We start from the raw sequence: 18,427 nt of genomic DNA, 5'->3' as shown, positions 1-18,427 counted from the left end.
CTCTGTAAAGTCTCTCCTCCTGTCTGTGGTCAGGTCTGATGGTGTGGACCAGTGTTGGTCTGGTAGTCATGGTGACAGTGTTAGGACTGGTCCTGCTCCTGTTCTACAGACAGAGGAGAGGAACCAGGAGAACACCACCACCACCACCACCAGTCTCCTCCAACACACAACCTGACCCTACTGGAGAGGTGAGAGATACAAGGGTGTGTGTGTGTGTGTGTGTGTGTGTGTGTGTGTGTTTGTCCATAACAACTTGTAATGCAGAGGTGATAGACAGGGAGGTTGACTGTGTGTGATGGTAAACTAAACATCTTATGGTTGACTGTGTGAGTCTATAGCGTCCTCTAGTGGGATTGTGGTGTAACCTGCTAACACTCCATGAAGAAAAACAGTGGCAAGCAACACTTGTTGATGGTTGAGGGCCCTCCACTTCTTTTCATATCTGACCATGTAGTTGTTGTCATTGGTTCTCTATGCAGGTTGACTGTGTGTATGAGGAGATCAGAGAGGCAGACAGACAGACACAATCCCTGTGGTCATCTCTTCAGTCTACTCTACTATCACCTACAAACTCTACAAACTGCCTTGCTAGACAAGACTCTACAACCTACCCTGCTGGCCACGCCTCTACAACCTACCCTGCTGGCCAAGCCTCTACAACCTACCCTGCTGGCCAAGCTTCTACAACTTACCCTGCTAACGCTATCTGCCACAAAGATGATATAAATCCAGGCTATTCTACTGCAGATCACCCAGCTTCTCTCATCTACTCTAATGTGGATCTACCCACAGATTCTAGAGTCTCTTCAAGCCCTCCAACAGCCAGTGGAACCCAGGATGATTCCATCTATTCTACAGGCAAGCTACCCAAAGATACTGTAGAATCTACAAGATACCCTGCTGTAATACCTCTCTAAAGACACTCCAGAAGACGCCATCTACTCTACAGCCCAGCTACCGAAAATAATGTAGGACTATATAATCTATACAAGGGACACGTCTCAAATAACACTCTATTACCTATCCCCCATATGGCCCTGGTCAAAGGCAGTGCTCTATAGAGAACAAGGTGCCATTTGGGATGAAGGGAAGCTCCCTGTAGAGAGATTAAGGGTTGTCACCACAGAGCCGCCATCTTGGAATGACATGGAGAAAAAAAAGAAATCAATTTCATGTTTCAAATCCTCCTTGACATATTGTATTCAAACAGCTCATGTGGTTTTACTGTGTATAATGTATGTAAAATATGAACATATGGGTTTAAAATCAATTTTATCTCCAGATTTTGTGAAAGTCAACCAACATTATCGTAAATATTTGTGTAAATATGAACTATGTATTTAGTCATATCATTTTGGCTTCATTTTGGCTGTTATAATAATGAAGACAGTAATACCATAATAGTCAGTTGTACCTTTGAGATTTACATATCTATTATATATATGTACATAGACTGTGCCATTTAACTTTTAAAGTATTTCAATAAAACTCATCAAAATGTTTAAAACAGTGTGAATATGGAGTATTATTGTGTGTGTGTGTGTGTGTGTGTGTGTGTGTGTGTGTGTGTTTGCACGCAGGCAGGCACACACACACATACACACACTTAAAAGCCAGTACTGGTGTATATGGGGTCAGGTCTGGGGATGGTGGTGTGTGTGTTGGTCCTCATTCTCATCATATTCATCAGACAAAGGACCAGAACAAAGATAACTACTGGTGAGACACACATGTTGTTTTACTATCCTTGTGGGGACCAAACAATTGATTCCCATTCAAAATCAAATTTCCCCTAACCTTTAACCCTAACCCTAAACTAACCCTTAACCTAATTCTAAAACTAACCTAACCCTAACCGTCACCTTAAATTTCCCCCAAACCCCTAACCCTAACCCTAACGCCTAACCCTATACCTAACACCTAATCCTAATTGTAACACTAACCCTAATTCTAACCCTAGCCCTAAACTTAACCCTAAGCCTGAAATAGCCTTTTTCATTTTGGGGATGAATGTCCCCACTTGTCCATATTTTCCTTGTTTTACTATCGTTGTGAGGGCTTCTGGTCCCCACAAGGATAGCAAAACCAAACACACACACAAACACACAGACGCACAGACACACACACACACACTTAACCACTCGCAGGTAGCTTAGTGGTTAAGAGCGTTGTGCCAGTAACCGAAAGGTTGCTGGTTCTAATCCCCGAGCCGACTAGGTGAAACATTTGTCGATGTGCCCTTGAGCAAGGCACTTAACCCTAATTGCTCCTGTAAGTCGCTCTGGATAAGAGCGTCTGCTAAATGACTAAAAATGTAAAATATTACATGTCCTCTTTACAATCCTCAGAATCTGTTAACTCCAGAAGGACTGCCTTCCACCCCATCTACTCCACCCCGACCAATCAGAACCTAGATACAGCCCGTGACATAACCACAACAACCAATCATTGTCCAGATGACATATATTCCAACTACAGAGGTTGCGGACACTGTGAGCTATGTTACTATCAACTTCCCCAGAGATCCAGCCTGTCTCCACTATGCTACTGTCAACTTCCCCAGAGATCCAGCCTGTCTCCACTATGCTACTGTCAACTTCCCCAGAGATCCAGCCTGTCTCCACTATGCTACTGTCAACTTCCCCAGAGATCCAGCCTGTCTCCACTATGCTACTGTCAACTTCCCCAGAGATCCAGCCTGTCTCCACTATGCTACTGTCAACTTCCCCAGAGATCCAGCCTGTCTCCACTATAATACTGTCTCCTTCAGTACAGACTCTGATGCTAGTAACCACCCAGACACTCACCCTACAGATGTATACACCTCATAGATGTACTGCACCATTAAACACTCTGCTACATAGTCTACTACTGTCACTGATCTGTATGGCAAAGCATGAATTCATGTTTTCATTTATTAATGTTTTCACTCATTTGTGTTTTTAATTAATTTGTTTATTTGATCGTTCATTTGTTAATTAGTTTATATATTCATTCAATCATTCATTTATGTGTTTGTTCTTTAATTCATTCATTCATATTTTTATTCATATTTTTTACATCGTTAATTTGTTAATTTGTTCGTATATTCATTTATTGATTTATTTGTTTGTTCGTTAGTTCAATCATCTGTTCGTTCATTCTTTTGTTTGTTTGTCGGTCGTTCCGTCTGTACGTCCGTTCATTCATTCAATCATTTTTCTACTGTGAATGTAACACTGGCTTGAACAAAAAGAGACAGTTTGTAGCTTTTAGAAAGATTTGCTTATTCAATGTTTTTTACTCCACTTAACTGGGAAATGAGTCTATGTGTATTTATCAATAAAGTACCAATATATTTCTATGTGTTTGATACATTCCATTCTAGACATTACTATAAGTCGTCCTCCCCTCACCAGCCTCCACTGGTGCTGTCAGTAAACTCAGTACCTGTCTCATCAGCATGTACCACTGTCACTAGACACACAGAGCTGAGATGGAGGGAGAGATTGAGGGTAGATGGAGGGAGATCGCCCTCCAGTGGCAGAATATCTCTGTTTCTCTCTCTGTAGACAGCCTCCAGTGGCAGAATAACTCTGTTTCTCTCCTCTGCAGACAGCCTCCAGTCTGCATGAGAGTGTATGAATGTGTTTCTGTGCTTTGATCCATAGAGGCCTCTCTCTCCCTTTTTTTGTCTCACTGATCTCTTTCTCACAATCCCTTTCTCTCTCTATCTCAGCCTCCATCTTTATTTATTTCTCTCTCTCACACTCTCTCTCTCTCTACTGTGTGATGTAGGAACAGAGATATGATTGGTTAAGGAGGAAGAGGGAGGGGCTGTCAGAATTAACATGTGGTAGGAGGGTTTAAACTAGTAGAGAGAGAGAGAGAGAGAGAGAGAGAGAGAGAGAGAGAGAGAGAGAGAGAGAGAGAGAGAGAAAGAGATGCAGAAATAGGGAAGTACATAGTTGTATGATTGCAAGGATTGAGTGAGCGAGAGGGAGGGGCAGAGAGAGAGAGAGAGAGTACATAAAGTACATGAAGTTTGTATTTAGGTTACTTTAAGTGTAGAGAGAACAGAGAGAGTTGTGCACTTGGACACACAGCATTATATCAGGACCTACAGACACCTGGACCAACCTGGAGAGAACACAACATTATATCAGGACCTATAGACACCTGGACCAACCTGGACAGAACACAACATTATATCAGGACCTATAGACACCTGGACCAACCTAGAGAGAACACAACAAGATGAGGATCCTGCTGATAGTCATCCTCCTCTCCTTCATGACAGGTAATAAGCTTGTTTTAACTCTCTATAACAATGTAATAACATCCAGTCAGTCTTCTTATAAAGGCTGCTACTACAGATAAGTATGGGATACCTGTGTGTGTTTCTGTGTGTGTGTGTGTGTGTGTGTGTGTGTGTGTGTGTTTCTGTGTGCGTGTGTGTTTCTGTGTTTCTGTGTGTGTGTGTGTGTGTGTGTGTGTGTGTGTGTGTGTGTGTGTGTGTGTGTGTGTTTGTGTGTGTGTGTGTGTGTGTGTGTGTGTGTGTGTGTGTTTCTGTGTGCGTGTGTTTCTGTGTGTGTGTGTGTGTGTATGTGTGTGTGTGTGTGTGTGTGTGTGTGTGTGTGTGTGTGTGTGTGTGTGTGTGTGTGTGTGTGTGTGTGTGTGTGTGTGTGTGTGTGTGTGTGTTTCTGTGTGCGTGTGTTTCTGTGTGCGTGTGTTTCTGTGTGTGTGTATTTGTGTGTGTGAATAAGAGGAATATAAAACACTAAACCAAGAGGAATAAAACATATGTTCTCTTGTCTGACTGACAGGTTGTTTGAGCTCCTTCAAAGTGACAGGATACTCTGGAGGAACTGTCATCATCTACTGTGAATATTCAAATAAGCATGACAACAATCAAAAATATTTCAGTGATGGTAACAGCAGGGATATAATCAGAACTGGATTGAAGAACAGCTGGCAGCACAGTGGTAGATTCTCTCTGTATGACAACACAGATGTACACTGATGTAGAGCTGAAAGTAGAGGAAGGTGAGTCACCTTTGCTTTAACTTTATACAATGAATTTAGCTAGATATGTTGTTGCATGATCAATATCACTAGTAAAGGAAGTCAGTCTAGTATTAGACTAAGGTTGTGATGTGTGTTGCTATTGACAGATGACTGCTGTGAGAAGTCAGTCACAGAGACGGTCTATCTGGGAGGAGAAGCTACCATCAGCTGCAACTATCCAGAGGACCATGAGGACAGCACCAAGTATTTCTGCAAGGAAAGCAAAGACTTCAAGACTTGTGTTTATATGATCGCTGCTTACCAGAGAACTGCTAAAGCTGGGCGTTTCTCTGTATCTGACAACAGAGTGAAATCCTACTCAGTGACCATCAGTGACCTGACTGAAGATGATACTGGGACCTACTGGTGTGGAATAGAAACAGGAAAGAGAAAGGAAAGTTACATCGCACTGATCACACAGGTGAAGCTACATGTTATAAGTGAGTATAAACAAGACTTCTATTTCTTTAGCATGTGTACCCAAAACACACACATTACAGTCTTGTAAGAAAGTAGTTTAATTGAAATCATAATTGCATTCATTGTTTTATGTCATTCACATGTTTGATGTATTTGATAACGTTCCATCTATTCCATTCCAGCCGTTGTGGTTAGCCCGTCCTCCTATATCTCTGTCCACCAGCCTCCTCTGCTTCCCATGCTGTACCCCTGCAGTAACTATGTACTGTATGACCACGTAAATAATATATAGCATTCTTTTTTATCAGATATAACTACAATATGTTATGTCTGACAATTAAAATACTGTCATTTTAAAGTAGCAATCACATCTAGAACCTTCTGAAATATGCTGTTATTAATTGGCAACAACCAGTTTAGTGAAATGTAGCATTGAACTAAACATCTTATCAGTAGAAGTTGTTCAGTGGTTGACAGCAGTGAGTGTGTTAGTGGAGGCTGGGTGAGTATGTGTGTTTGTAGTGGTGTGAAAAGACACTGGACCAGAACACTGTAACTTCCTCTGTAATGTCTGTGTGTTTCTATATCGGTCTGAGTATCACTAAGCAGTCATGTGTTCAAGATATAAAACCCCAAGTTTCAGTATGGATGTCATCATGAAACCTGCAATTGTCAAGACCTATATTTGAGAGAGAGAGAGAGAGAGAGAGAGAGAGAGAGAGAGAGAGAGAGAGAGAGAGAGAGAGAGAGAGAGAGAGAGAGAGAGAGAGAGACTTAACAGCTAAACAGAACTCTAAAACGTGGATAGAGATGTGTTCATAGCTAGGAGTGACTGTGAGAGAGTCTGAGTGTCTGTGAATAGACTGGTAGTGACTGGTAGAGAGTCTGAGTATCTGGGACTAGACTGGTAGTGACTGGTAGAGAGTCTTAGTATCTGGGACTAGACTGGTAGTGACTGGTAGAGAGTCTTAGTATCTGGGACTAGACTGGTAGTGACTGGTAGAGAGTCTGATTATCTGGGACTAGACTGGTAGTGACTGGTAGAGAGTCTGAGTATCTGGGACTAGACTGGTAGTGACTGGTAGAGAGTCTTAGTATCTGGGACTAGACTGGTAGTGACTGGTAGAGAGTCTTAGTATCTGGGACTAGACTGGTAGTAACTGGTAGAGAGTCTGAGTATCTGGGACTAGACTGGTAGTGACTGGTAGAGAGTCTGAGTATCTGGGACTAGACTGGTAGTGACTGGTAGAGAGTCTTAGTATCTGGGACTAGACTGGTAGTGACTGGTAGAGAGTCTGACTATCTGGGACTAGACTGGTAGTGACTGGTAGAGAGTCTTAGTATCTGGGACTAGACTGGTAGTGACTGGTAGAGAGTCTGAGTATCTGGGACTAGACTGGTAGTGACTGGGAGAGAGTCTGAGTATCTGGGACTAGACTGGTAGTGACTGGTAGAGAGTCTGAGTATCTGGGACTAGACTGGTAGTGACTGGTAGAGAGTCTTAGTATCTGGGACTAGACTGGTAGTGACTGGTAGAGAGTCTGAGTATCTGGGACTAGACTGGTAGTGACTGGTAGAGAGTCTGAGTATCTGAGAGAGAGAGAGAGAGAGAGAGAGAGAGAGAGAGAGAGAGAGAGAGAGAGAGAGAGAGAGAGAGAGAGAGGGAGATGGAGAGAGAGATGGAGATGGAGAGAGAGAGAGAGATGGAGAGAGAGAGAGAGAGAGAGTAGGGACAGTATCTGACAGACCAACATGTCGTCTATGACATTGTTGTAGTTATTGTTAACTCTATTGTCCATTGTATGTTTATTACTTAGGGCTCTATTCAATCCGTATCCAGGAAGTTGAGCTTTACAGCCTGATGAATATTCAAAGGTAATGTTCCTGTGTTAGTGGAGACTGCATTCATGGTAAATGCTGCATATGTCGGCTCAATCAGAAATGACCTTTACATTTCTAACGTGCAGTCTGTAACACTTCAGGGATACATATTGAATAGAGCCCTTATTTTGTTAGTGATTTTCATTTCTAATACACTGTGTGTTGTCCTCTTACCTCTCTGTTGATGGGTCCAGTATGATGGTGTTCAGGACAATGTGGTCCAGTTCCTCTTTAGTGACTGTGGGTTTCTGTTTGACAGCTCTGTGTGTTGTGGACTCAGTCATCACTAACGTGACCGGAGTTGTTGGAGGACAGGTCGCTTTCGTCTGCTCATTCACATGGGCAGGGACCAATTACAAGTACTTCTGCAACAGTATATGTTTAAGTAACAGTGACATTCTGGTTAAAACTGAGGACAGCAAGAACCATATTGAGAGAGGGAGATACACTATAGATGACAGAGGAGATGGAGACTTCACTAATATGGTCATACATTTGGCAAGAGGTTAGGAAGTTCAGTTTCCACCTCATTTTGTGGTCAGTGTGCACATAGCCTGTCTTCTCTTGAGAGCCAGGTCTGGCTATGGCATCCTTTCTCAATAGCAAGCCTACAGTGGTTCCTCATTTATAAGTTGCGTCATACCTTAGTATAGCCTGCAGTCCTAATTCTACTTTGCATGCATTATTTGGTGTTTTACGTTGTTCACAGAGGATGTGTTTGCAGGATTCTGAATGAAGAGTCTCAATGTGTTGTTTGTCCCATTTTGTGAATTCTTGGTTGGTGAGCGGACCCCAGACCTCACAACCATAAAGGGCAATGGGTTCTACAACTGATTTAAGTTTATTTAGACAGGATTTGTTGTTCCTTTTGATGGCGTAGAAGGCCCTTTTTGCCTTGTCTCTCAGATCGTTCACAGCTTTGTGGAAGTTACCTGTGGTGCTGATGTTTAGGCCGAGGTAGGTATAGGTTTTTGTGTGTTCTAGGGCAACGGTGTCTAGATAGAATTTGTGGTCCTAGCAAGTGGACCTACCTCCACCATTATTTCTGTCTAACTGAGATTTACTGTCAAGGCCCAGGTCTGACAGAATCTGTGCAGAATATCTAGGTGCTGCTGTAGGCCCTCCTTGGTTGGGGACAGAAGCACCAGATCATCAGCAAACATTTGACTTCAGATTCTAGTAGGGTGAGGCCGGGTGCTGCAGACTGTTCTAGTGCCCTCGTCAATTTGTTGATATATATGTTGAAGAAGGTGGGCTCTCTCTCTCTCTCTCTCTCTCTCTCTCTCTCTCTCTCTCTCTCTCTCTCTCTCTCTCTCTCTCTCTCTCTCTCTCTCTCTCTCTCTCTCTCTCTCTCTCTCTCTCTCTCTCTCTCCCCTCTCTAGATTCTCCTCCCTCAGACTACTCTCCTGGTGCAGGACAGAATCAGAGTTCTGGTAAGTTTCATTTTGTGGAGAGCTGCTGCTGACACCATGACCTCCGTTGCTATGGTTACTATGATCACTACAGTCTCCTCCTTTATCACACCTTTATTATCTATCCTCTTATTATTATTACTATTATTATCATTACTCCATTATCTGTCTGTCTGTCTGTCTGTCTGTCTGTCTGTCTGTCTGTCTGTCTGTCTGTCTGTCTGTCTGTCTGTCTGTCTGTCTGTCTGTCTGTCTGTCTGTCTGTCTGTCTGTCTTTTTGTCTTTCTGATGATATCTATGATATATAGAGTACTCTGTAAAGTCTCTCCTCCTGTCTGTGGTCAGGTCGGATGGTGTGGACCAGTGTTGGTCTGGTAGTCATTGTGACAGTGTTAGGACTGGTCCTGCTCCTGTTCTCCAGACAGAGGAGAGGAACCAGGAGAACACCACCACCACCACCAGTCTCCTCCAACACACAACCTGACCCTACTGGAGAGGTGAGAGATACAAGGGCGTGTGTGTGTGTGTGTGTGTGTGTGTGTGTGTGTGTGTGTGTGTGTGTGTGTGTGTGTGTGTGTGTGTGTGTGTGTGTGTGTGTGTGTCCATAACAACTTCTAGAGTAGAGGTTATAGACAGGGAGGTTGGCTGTGTGTGATGGTAAACTAGATACATGTAGATACAGACATATTAACAATGTAGTTCTTCATTGACATTGTTTGGTTTGCACCTTGACTCACGTTGGTTGACGGCCCTCCACTTCTTTTCATATCTGACCATGTAGTTGTTGTCATTGGTTCTCTATGCAGGTTGACTGTGTGTATGAGGAGATCAGAGAGGCAGACAGACAGACAGACACACTCCCTGTGGTCATCTCTTCAGTCTACTCTACTATCACCTACAAACTCTACAAACTGCCCTGCTAGACAAGACCCGACAACCTACCCTGCTGGTCAAGACCCGACAACCTACCCTGCTGGTCAAGACTCTACAACCTACCCTGCTGGCCAAGCTTCTACAACTTACCCTGCTAACGCTAGCTGCCACAAAGACTATATAAATCCAAGCTATTCTACTGCAGATCACCCAGCTTCTCTCATCTACTCTAATGTGGATCTACCCAAAGATTCTAGTGTCTCTTCAAGCCCTCCAACAGCCAGTGGAACCCAGGATGATTCCATCTACTCTACAGCCCAGTTACCCAAAGATACTGTAGAATCTACAAGATACCCTGCTGTAAAGACACTCCAGAAGACGCCATCTACTCTACAGCCCAGCTACCCAAAATAATGTAGGACTATATAATCTATACAAGGGATGCGTCTCAAATGGCACTCTATTACCTATCCCCCATATGGCCCTGGTCAAAGGCAGTGCTCTATAGAGAACAAGGTGCCATTTGGGCTGAAGGGAAGCTCCCTGTAGAGAGATGAAGGGTTGTCACCACAGAGCCGCCATCTTGGAATGACATGAAAAACCCCAATCCCATTCATGTTTCAAATCCTCCTTGACATATTGTATTAAAACAGCTCATGTGGTTTTACTGTATATAATGTATGGAAATATGACATCTGGGTTTAAAATCACTTTTATCTCCAGATCTTGTGAAAGTCAACCAACATTATTGTAAATATTTGTGTAAATATGAACTATGTGTTTAGTCATATCATTTTGGCTTCATTTTGGCTGTTATAATAATGAAGACAGTAATGCCATAATAGTCAGTTGTACCTTTGAGATTTACATATCTATTATATATGTACATAAACTGGGCCTTTTAAAGCATTTCATTAAAACTCATCAAAATGTTTAAAACAGTGTGTGTAGTGTGTAGTGTGTTTGTCAGTGTGGGTGTCTGCACATGTAGAGAAAGAGGAAGAGTCTCAACTTGAACCGCTTGACACACACACACACACACACACACACACACACACACACACACACACACACACACACACACACACACACACACACACACACACACACACACACACACACACACATACACTGAAACGTCACAGAGAGAGCAGACTCAGTAGACTCACAGGTACTCTGACAGGAGCAGTGTAGGGTGTGTGTGTGTGTGTGTGTCTCTGTGTGTGTGTGTGTGTGTTTGTGAGTGTGAAGGTACTGTGACAGGATTGATTAGAAACAGTACAGGGAGAGATGAGACTTCACTGGGAGAGAATCATGATGACTGTCTGTATCACTTTACTACATCTCCTCTCAGGTAGGTTTACAGTACACTGTTACACTAGAGACTGGTCCTAGATCAGGTCTACACTGTTACACTAGAAACTAGTCCTAGATCAGGTCTACACTTTTACACTAGAGACTGGTCCTAGATCAGGTCTACACTGTTACACTAGAGACTGGTCCTAGATCAGGTCTACACTGTTACACTATAGACTGGTCTTAGATCAGTCAACCTTCTACGTGACAGTTAGTTTTCAGAAATACTTTTACTACATTACTGATTACATTTCTAGACAGGAAAGTTTGTTGGCTTCAAAATGTATTACTAAGCAGATGGCAAACCTTGTTAAATGTAGTATTTTAAATCTGATGTAAAGTGAGTAATGTCTTCATAGTAGCAGTCAAAATGATTGATCTAATCAAATCAAAGTTTATTTGTCACTTGCACAGGATACAACAACTGTAAACAGTACAGTGAAGTGCATACTTCCAAGCTCTTCTTCAACAGCTTCATTGTGAATACTCCTTCACCAACCAGGACAATGTCAAGTACTTCTGTCGGATCGATGACCGCCTATCCTGCCGGGACCTGATCCGGACCGGGAAGCATGACATCTGGGTGAGAGAGGGGAGATTCTCTGTGTACGACAACACCACTGCTGCAGTCCTCACCATTGTCATAGACACTCTGAGCCTGAAGGATGTTGTGAAATACTGGTGTGGAGTGGACATCTTCTTATTGCTGGATGATGTCAGTGAGATTCAACTGCAGGTTACACCAGGTATGCACTTTACCTCTGTGTTTCATTGGTTAATCCTGTCCCTCTTTAAACAAAGTACCACTTATGAATGCTTTATGTTTTCCTGTAGCTCAGTTGGTAGAGCATGGCGCTTGCAATGCCAGGGTTGTGGTTTCTTTTCCCACGGGGGGGGGCAGTATGAAAATGTATGCACTCACTAACTGTAAGTCGCTCTGGAAAGAATGTCTGCTAAATGACTAAAATGTAAATGAAAATTAACCATTCCCACTATAGGGTGACATAACCATTCCCACAGCAGGGTAACATAACCATTCCCAGAGTAGGGTGAATCCTACTAATCCTAACCCTGTCTAATAGAGGTCTAGGATATTGTTAAGCCTGTGTTTTAATCCTAACCCTGTCTAATAGAGGTCTAGGATATTGTTGAGCCTGTGTTTTAATCCTAACCCTGTCTAATAGAGGTCTAGGATATTGTTGAGCCTGTGTTTTAATCCTAACCCTGTCTAATAGAGGTCTAGGATATTGTTGAGCCTGTGTTTTAATCCTAACCCTGTCTAATAGAGGTCTAGGATATTGTTGAGCCTGTGTTTTAATCCTAACCCTGTCTAATAGAGGTCTAGGATATTGTTGAGCCTGTGTTTTAATCCTAACCCTGTCTAATAGAGGTCTAGGATATTGTTGAGCCTGTGTGAGTCTGTTTATCAAAGCAGGTGAGGGGTTTTTCTCGTAACAGAGAACTGTGCTGGTTTCTCTTCTCAGATCTGTTCCCTCTTCAATTGCTCACTTCCTGGGAAACTGTGTGTACGTGAATGTATGTGTGTGTGTTTGTTTGTGTGTGTGTGTGCGTGTGTGTGTTGGTGTGTGTGTGTTTAGAGTGCAGTAATTCACCTTTTACTGTTTCCCTTCAGCTATTTTCACCACAGACCTCGAGAGCCCTCCCCAGAACAGGACAAACAACCATACACAACACAGTGAGTTATGCACGTATGTGTGTGTGTGTGTGTGTTATACACCAGGTGGACATCAGTTTCTCTTCTCTCTCTCTCCAGATTCCCAGCTGACTCTCCTGGTTCTAACCACGGTGACGTGTCTCTCAGCACTGCTGTTCCTGTGTTTCTTCACCCTCTCTCTGCTGCTGGTCGTCCAGAACCAGAACACCCTCAGTTCTGACTATGTGACCATGAACCCTGTCACAAGTGCCGGAATCACCCCAAACATAGATCTTGACAGCATAGACACCTCTGTAACGTCTGGACTCTACGCCCACATAGATCCTCAGCACATAGACACCTCTGTAACGTCTGGACTCTACGCCCACATAGATCCACATCACATAGAAGCTGCAGTCAGCGGCCGAGTTGGGTTGACCATTGATGAGTATGTAGATATGGACGTCACTGGCCAAGCCGTCCACTATCACAGTCTTACACTGGGACAGCTTCCAGAAGACATCTACCAGAGCCTGACCCTGGAACAGCTTCTAGAAGACAACATCTACCAGAGCCTGACCCTGGGACAGCTTCTAGAAGACAACATCTACCAGAGCCTGACCCTGGGACAGCTTCTAGAAGACAACATGGATCAGAACCTGGGGCCATCCACCAATTATACTGAACAAAAATAGAAATGCAACATGTAAAGTGCTGGTCCCATGTTTCATGAGCTGAAATAGAAGTTCCCAGACATTTTCCATACACACAAAAAGCTTATTTCTCTCCAAAACTTATTCTGATTGGCTGGACCTGACTCCCCGGTGTGTTGGCCTGTCTTCCAAGTGGGTGGGCCTGGCTCCCAAGTGGGGTTCCCAAATGTCCCGTGTAGCTCAGTTGGTAGAGCATGGCGTTTGCAACGCCAGGGTTGTGGGTTCGATTCCCACGGCGGGCCAGTATGAAAATGTAACTAACTGTAAGTTAGTAAATGTAAATGTAAGTCGCTCTGGATAAGAGCGTCTGCTAAATGACTAAAATGTAAATGTGGGCCAATGCCCACCCAGGCCCAATTTTGACTGGCCAGGCATGTGAAATCCATAGATTAGGGCCTAATGAATTTATTTCAAGTTGAACTGTAACTCTTTGAAATTGTTGCATGTTGCGTTTATATTTTTGTTCAGTATAGATCACTTTTAATAGCAGAATCAAAAGTTGTCCACCAATTATTTCGCTATATCTTGCAGAGCCGGGGACCAACCACCAATTAGACCACTGTTAGAGCATAGTCAAAATATGAATCAAAGTTAAAGTCATATAAACTAAACTAATAAAACTTCTTGAAAATCTCCTCTGCTATTCTATTCTATTCTCCACAAATCATGTCTGTAACGCAGTAACTTCAATGAGCTGATAGGGGGCGCTGTTAGTGTGTTAGATTGATGAAGTGACGTGCAGGTCCGGCTCCAGAACGAATCAGTTGGACAGCCATTTGATTTCTATAGGCTGGCGCGTGTTTTTCCCGGGACGTCCACACATGTTATTAATGGTGCTGTAATAAAAACCACAGGCAGCTCATGAGATGAACATTCAGGTTCTTTCAATCACATTCATCTCTCTACTCCGCCTGTCTGCCTCCCTTCCTATCTGTCGTGACTTGAGCTATCGCTAACGAAGTGCAACATTGTATCAACTCAGCAGGTTGACATGCTCAGGGGCGCACGCTCCCTCAATGTTATCAGGACAGAGAAACCACACACATGCTTATTGCTCACACGGAGCACTCCAAACAAAAGACAATGAAAAACATTGATAAAACTCCTAAATGATGGTTATGAAATAAACTAAAACTTGTTTCTGACTAGTGTAGAAGGATGTGAACTCTGCAAACAACGTTTCCACTCCTAGAATGACAATGGTAAATCACTGTATGTCACGTTCGTTTATAGACGGGACGGACCAAGGCGCAGCGTGATATGCATACATGTTTATTAACCAATAAACACAACGACAAAACAATAAACAAACGTTACGTGACGTGACATCCAAGGCAGCGCAGCGCAGCACAGCATAGCAAAACACAACACAACACAACACAACACAACAAAACACAACACGGAACAAGATCCCACAACCCACTAGTGCCAATAGGCTGCCTAAGTATGGTCCCCAGTCAGAGACAACGAGCGACAGCTGCCTCTGATTGGGAACCACACCGGCCAACATAGAAATAGACATACTAGATTCTACAACATAGAACTAACACAACAAGGAATACACACACCCTGACTCAACATATAAGCGTCCCCTGAGTCAGGGCGTGACACTGTATGCCATCATTAACTGAAATAATGTAACCAAATGAAGGGGATAAACGGTACATTTACCAGGCCTACTGGTTACATGTGTAATGGGGATTTTTTATTTATTTTATTTATCAAAGGGGAAACAATTCTCACAATGTAACAATGAATGTGCAAGAATTGTCTGGAGACAGCGGAGCACATTCTGGAGAGCTGAGTGCATTCTGGAGAAGGACGCCCATATCTTCACCAGACACCCCTTCGCTTCTTCTTGTCTCAACATTTGTAATTATCCTCCAGACACATTATCTTCACACATTTTAGATGCTTTTCACTATCAGCCACAACACAATGGTCAGCAAGGTCTATTGCCACACATGATGGCCAAATTGCTGGCTTCCCAAATAGTAGCTAATGGTCCTCTGTGGCTAAGTCAAGTATTTTGAATGATTTTACTTAGACAGGAGTAATTATATAATTTTGGCAAAACATCAATTTACTTTAGGGGGAGGCAGCATCTGAACAGTGCACTGTGCTTCCGCCAACTTTCCTTCCTAATTCGGAAGTGGCTGAAACCAGAGATCTGTATATAATGACGAGATGCTCATGTCTCCACCCTAACAATGCGAGTTGATGTCCCAATGGCGGGAATGCAGGCGACAAGCTTAGGTCTGCTTATTCTACCCATGGAAACACATTGGGCTAATTTTGGACAGATTCTGGAGAGAGTGAGCCCTGTCGCTTCGCCTCTTCCTCTCTACTGAAACTCTCTCACCAGAGAAAGCATCCTAGTCAGCGAAACAGCGACCCTCTTTCTTACTATATGTAGTCCATGTATCTGATGCTGTCTGGACAGAAATAGTATGACATGCCATACTCTTTATGACCAGACAGCATTAGATAGATGGTCTACACATACAGAGACAGAGGGGCGCTGTTTCACTCGGATGCTTTAACTGAGATTGATGCGTCCTTCTATCGGCGCGCGTCTCAGTCAAATAAATGATCAATATTTCAATATTTAATTTGGACGGGCAAGGAGGTATGGTAGGGTGGGCAAGGAAGTATGGTAGGGAGGGCAAGGAGGTATGGTAGGGTGGGCAAGGAGGAATGGTAGGGTGGGCAAGGAGGGATGGTAGGGAGGGTAAGGAGGTATAGTAGGGTGGGCAAGGAAGTATGGTAGAGTGGGCAAGGAGGTATGGTAGGGTGGGCAAGGAGGTATGGTAGGGTGGGCAAGGAGGTATGGTAGGGAGGGCAAGGAGGTATGGTAGAGTGGGCAAGGAGGTATGGTAGGGTGGGCAAGGAGGTATGGTAGGGTGGGCAAGGAGGTATGGTAGGGAGGGCAAGGAGGTATGGTAGGGAGGGTAAGGAGGTATAGTAGGGTGGGCAAGGAGGAATGGTAGGGTGGGCAAGGAGGGATGGTAGGGAGGGTAAGGAGGTATAGTAGGGTGGGCAAGGAAGTATGGTAGAGTGGGCAAGGAGGTATGGTAGGGTGGGCAAGGAGGTATGGTAGGGTGGGCAAGGAGGTATGGTAGGGAGGGCAAGGAGGTATGGTAGAGTGGGCAAGGAGGTATGGTATGGTGGGCAAGGAGGTATGGTAGGGTGGGCAAGGAGGTATGGTAGGGTGGGCAAGGAGATATGTTAAGGAGGGCAAGGAGGTATGGTAGTGTGGGCAAGGAGGTACGGTAGGGTGGGCAAGGAGGTATGGTAGGGAGGGCAAGGAGGTATGGTAGTGTGGGCAAGGAGGTACGGTAGGGTGGGCAAGGAGGTATGGTAGGGTTGGCAAGGAGGTATGGTAGGGTGGGCAAGGAGGTACGGTAGGGTGGGCAAGGAGGTATGGTAGGGAGGGCAAGGAGGTATGGTAGGGTGGGCAAGGAGGTACGGTAGGGTGGGCAAGGAGGTACGGTAGGGTGGGCAAGGAGGTATGGTAGGGTGGGCAAGGAGGTATGGTAGGGTGGGCAAGGAGGTATGGTAGGGTGGGGAAGGAGGTATGGTAGGGTGGGGAAGGAGGTATGGTAGGGTGGGCAAGGAGGTACGGTAGGGTGGGCAAGGAGGTACGGTAGGTTGGGCAAGGAGGTATTGTAGGGAGGGAAAGGAGGTATGGTAGGGTGGGCAAGGAGGTATGATAGGGTGGGCAAGGAGGTATGGTAGGTTGGGCAAGGAGGTATGGTAGGGTGGGCAAGGAGGTATGGTAGGGTGGGCAAGGAGGTATGGTAGGGAGGGCAAGGAGGTATGGTAGGGTGGGCAAGGAGGTATGGTAGGGTGGGCAAGGAGGTATGGTAGGGAGGGCAAGGAGGTATGGTAGGGTGGGCAAGGAGGTGTGGTAGGGTGGGCAAGGAGGTATGGTAAGATTGGCAAGGAGGTATGGTACGGTGGGCAAGGAGGTATGGTAGGGTGGGCAAGGAGGTATGGTAGGGTGGGGAAGGAGGTATGGTAAGATGGGCAAGGAGGTATGGTAGGGTGGGCAAGGAGGTATGGTAGGGTGGGCAAGGAGGTATGGTAGGGTGGGCAAGGCACCCTAGTGAGAATCAGAAGTTAGAGGCAGAGAGAGAGAAAGTGAGAATGTGTGAGAGAAAGAGAGAGAGAGAGAGAGAGTGAGAGAAAGAGAGAGAGAGAGAGAGAGAGAGAGAGACAGAGAGAGAGAGAGAGAGAGAGAGAGAGAGAGAGAGAGAGAGAGAGAGAGAGAGAGAGAGAGAGAGAGAGAGAGAGAGAGAGAGAGAGAGAGAGAGAGCGAGAGAGAGAGAGAGAGAGAGAGAGAGAGAGAGAGAGAGAGAGAGAGAGAGAGAGAGAGAGAGAGAGAGAGAGAGAGAGAGAGAGAGAGAGAGAGAAAGATGGGGAAGAAGGACTCATCATCGTAGACATGCTGAAAGAGGTTGGACAGAGAGAGATAAAGTGGAAGCTGGACAGTTACCCGGGAAAAAACAAGAAGAAATATTGAACACTGGAACTGGAGAGAGAGAGAGAGAGAGAGAGAGAGAGAGAGAGAGAGAGAGAGAGAGAGAGAGAGAGAGAGAGAGAGAGAGAGAGAGAGAGAGAGAGAGAGAGAGAGAGAGAGAGAGAGAGAGAGAGAGAGAGAGAGAGTTGTGGTAGAGCAGCATGGACAAAGTCTTCATCACCATGGTTACCCTTCTGTTAGGTGAGTTCACTCAGTTGTATTACAGTTTAATTACATACTGTAGGTACTCTAGTGTGTGTTTTATGTATTCATAATATATTATGAAGTGTTGGGGTGACAGGTTTTAATATGAACTGGACTATTTCTCATGTTTTCATGTGACAGCTCTGTGTCCAGCTGAGTCAGAGGGTTTGACAGTGACTGGACTTGAAGGAGGACAGGTGGAAATCAAATGCTCACATATATTTGCACAGAGCAACAAAAAATACTTCTGCAAGGACACCTGCACTGGTTCAGATATTCTGGTTCAAACTGAGGACAGCAAGAACTATATTGAGAGAGTGAGATACAGTATAGATGACAGAGGAGA

The 18,427-nt window shown here is 44.4% G+C and overlaps 1 long non-coding RNA gene across 1 annotated transcript; it reads left to right on the top strand.

Moving 5' to 3' along the window:
- The first annotated feature begins 4,110 nt into the window (after positions 1-4,110).
- On the top strand, positions 4,111-5,480 carry LOC121532538. The gene is made up of 3 exons (XR_006658451.1): positions 4,111-4,279; positions 4,806-5,025; positions 5,154-5,480. It is a non-coding gene; the product is annotated as an uncharacterized LOC121532538 (long non-coding RNA).
- Positions 5,481-18,427: the final 12,947 nt, after the last annotated feature.

Source organism: Coregonus clupeaformis, unplaced genomic scaffold (genome assembly GCF_020615455.1).
Source record: "Coregonus clupeaformis isolate EN_2021a unplaced genomic scaffold, ASM2061545v1 scaf0241, whole genome shotgun sequence".
In the NCBI taxonomy this organism is placed as follows: Eukaryota; Metazoa; Chordata; class Actinopteri; order Salmoniformes; family Salmonidae; genus Coregonus; species Coregonus clupeaformis.
The sequence above is the reverse complement of the archived record's forward strand: the minus strand, read 5'-3'. Positions and strand labels throughout refer to the sequence as shown.